Consider the following 4,082-nt stretch of genomic DNA (forward strand, 5'->3'; position numbering starts at 1 on the left):
AATATTATTATTATAGATTAAAATGTTAAATTGAATGATCCATTATCGCAGTTGAATGATAGTCCTTAGATATGGTAAGACATAAAAGTGTAAAGAGAACACATTTTTTTTCCTTTTTAAAACATTATTAAAAAGAAGAATGTGTTAATACAGATAAATAACATATAAAAAGGAGTAAAAATATCAAGAAATAGAATTAAAAAAGGAAAAATTTACACCATTTATAAAATAGATTAACGAGGAAGCCATATATTTTATGATTAAATTTCAATAAGTTAAAGAAACAGTTTTGTATAAAATTCAGGAACTTAAAAGTACATAATATATATTATAGAAGTGTTTTAATAAATTAAACTTCAAAAAAAAATTTATTTTTTTATTTTAATTTTCATTAATGTACCATATTCTAATCTATTTGTAAATTTGAAACTCAAAATATAAAATTATTCCATATCAAAAAAATTTACAGTGCTTTATAACAGAGTTGCTAATATAGAGGTAATTATAAACACATGCGAAAAAAGCTCTTCCGTTAAACGATACTATAAAATATCTCCTATTGATCTGGAATAGTTAGGGGTGATTTTAATTTTATTACATTATAAAAATTTTTCATAAATTAGTAACATATATGCTTTCCAAAAATTCTATTTTTTTTTTTAAAAATCATTTTAGTTTTAAATCACATTTTTAATATTATGCATTTAATCTAAATGTGGATTTTACACATTAGTAATTTGTGGATCATTAATTCTTAAGGAGTTATATTCTTAAACACAAAAAAAAAAAAAAAAAAAAGTATAGAAATAATGAAGACCGAATGACGAGAAATAAATAGGGAACTATTTTTTTTTTTATATATACAATTGACTACTCAGGATCAGTATCCTATTATGGGATAAAGAGAATGACGTTTTTATCAAAACGCTGAAATAATGTAAATAATTAAAATATACATTATAAACTTATTTACTTAAAATATACTGCATGAAGGAGGCTAGTTATATTTTTTATCATCTCAATATGTTTAAATCTTGTCAAATAGTATATTAAAAGATTTTGAAAAGGTAGCGCTATTTTTCACATAAGCTCAGGAAATATTCCATTACTTCATATATAACCTTCCTTAACATTTTTTAGTAAATGTATTATTCGTTACATATTACAACATAAATCTTCAATAAGACATAACTTCTATCACTTTTAAAAAAGAATTAAAAAAAAACGTTTAAACAACATTCTATTTGCAATTTATAGAAGACTATTTTTCATCTCAATAGACGTTGCGTATATTCATTATCATAGTAAATAATCAAATATAAACCTTAAATGAATATTTCTATTCTTCCAAAAATGTTTTAACTAACATAGTATTCATTATAATTAACATGCCCTTTCTTTTAAATGTTACATATAATCTCATTAAAGAAAATATATGTATATATATATAGTCATCACATAATATGCTTTTTTAAACGTATATTTTACATGTGTGTAATTAAGATAAAAACAAATATATAGTATTAATTAAGAGATTGTTCCATTTGAATCATTTGTAAAAATGAATACACGATTTCAGAAAAAAATACATAAATGCGTATGCTTAGATAGTCTTTTTGCCAGTGTATTTTATATGGAAAATATAACATGTTCACTATTTTACGATTATAAAAAAAAATAATCATTAAGACATAAGTATTACTATTTCATTTCTGACTTCATATATCTAAAATAAAAATTTCACATGTTAACTGAGCAGGGGAGGAAAAAAATTATATTAACTTATTGATTTCTTTTAATAATTTATTTAAACAAAAGCGTCTAAATTAAATTCTAAATATGTAATTTTCACAATAAATTGAAGAACATATTATTATTAAATACATTATGCTATCATTTATATATGGGTGTCATGAAATTATAATAATACCAATATATTTAACTAATATAATGGTGTAGATATTATGTGTACCCATGAATATGACTATATCACATTATTCCTTTAACCCCATGTAAAATATTTACCTATGAAAAAATAAAATAGTAATAATTCCTTAAATCCATATTTAGTAAGATATTTTGCTTTTAAGTACTAGAGTGAAGAAAACGTGTATCATAATATTAAAACAGGAAATAATAACAATGGGTTATTATGCAATGCAAATAATGTTGTAGATGGTAAAATCATAACTTTTTTCTTACAGAATTCTATTTATTTCTTTTAGGACTCTTATTTAATAAAATTTCTTTAATGATTTTAAGAAGAAAAATTATTGATAAATGGGTTATATATATCATTCTTCCTAAACGTCCCCCTATAATAATATACCTTATATAGATATATTATTAAACAAATATGATATTTATTTTATTTTGGTTTTTTACATGTCACCATTTCTAAAAATATCATTTCACACATTAAAAGGTTTTTAAAAGATAAGCATAACACAATTGAGGCTAATATGCCGTTTTATAGATGATCTAATTTTTAATCAAGTTTATATGGTTGTTAATAGTGTAATGCAATTAAAAATATTTATTACAGAGACACTGTATATTTCTATATATTACTTATTATATATTATCATTGTTTATTCATATTTTCTTAAAAGTTATAATGTATGAGGTATTTACAGAAAGGAGTGACAAAATAGATGTAAAAATAGATATTATCATTTTTGTTGTGGTATTTTAAATAAATTAGTATAAATCATATTTTAATTAAAATATCTATAAAAATTGATCAAATTTATCCTATATTTCTTACCTCATTATATTAATTGTATAAATATAGAAAATTGAAATGTATAATAAAAGATAAGAATCCTAATATTTGCTAAATAAATATAACTACCTTAATACATACATGGTAATTTTTTGTAAAATGAAAAATATTTGTGTAAAATGCACATTTTACTATTTCGATATTTTTTTTCATTAATTCAAAAGTTAATATAATTTAATTCATGAAGCGAAAAATAAAAATAAATTTTCATACAATAAGGAATTAAATATATTTGAAATTAATAACCCTTCGTCATGTTACAGGGAATAAGTAGAATATTTTGACATTGAACATTATTTCTAAAAATAATGCACAGAACAAGTTATTTTTTATATATTATAATTTATTATTTTTCGTATTTAAAATTTTTTTTTTATATTTTTCATATATTATAAAGTTAAGAACAAATTATTTAATTACAATAAGTAAATTTCAATATATAAAATGAACAAAGTTTCCTGAATATGAAAAATAAAATTGTATGTTATTTTTTATGTATTAATATTGGATATTTTATGTACAGCTATATTTACATAATTAAAACTTTTTTTTTATTTTACTTTTAATAATAAAAAAGACTACATCTATATTTATTTTTTCATTTATATCGATTTCTCATATAAAAATATAAATTAATTATATATTTTAGAAAATATAGAATAGAATAGTGCTGTAATTATATATTATGTATGATTTTCGTAGCTTTAAATATTCATTAAATTATATAAATTAATTAAACGTTTTCTAATTTTAATTAAAATTTATAGGAATCATCCAGATATAACCGTAAAAGTATATATATATATATATATATAGTTATAGAGTCTAGTAATTTTTAATTATTATTTATAAATAAATAATAATGTATGAAATGTATATGAATACTAAAACATATTCTATCTCCTAAATTATAAATTATAGAAAATAAACATTATTAATATTTTTATATTAAAGATTAAATAAGAAAAACAATAAATTTTACGCTTTATTAGATGTGATATTTTACTTGTGCTACCATGAATATAATATAATAAATAATTTTTTTTTTAAATCTTTATAGGTATAATTTATATACATTTTATATGTGTACAATTAAGTAAACGTTAATTTTCCCAGGTAATCATTTTTTATTAAATATGAGTACAAGCTGTTAATGATAATATTTTCGATAAATATTTAATTTAATATGTTTATAATGGATATTCTTATTATATAAATAGTTGTATATATTTAATTTAATTAAATATTTTTTTATATGTTTTAATTATCTGACTATATTGTAATAAATTACAAATTC

The sequence above is a fragment of the Plasmodium gonderi genome (genome assembly GCF_002157705.1).
Source record: "Plasmodium gonderi DNA, contig: Chr12, whole genome shotgun sequence".
NCBI lineage: Eukaryota > Apicomplexa > Aconoidasida > Haemosporida > Plasmodiidae > Plasmodium > Plasmodium gonderi.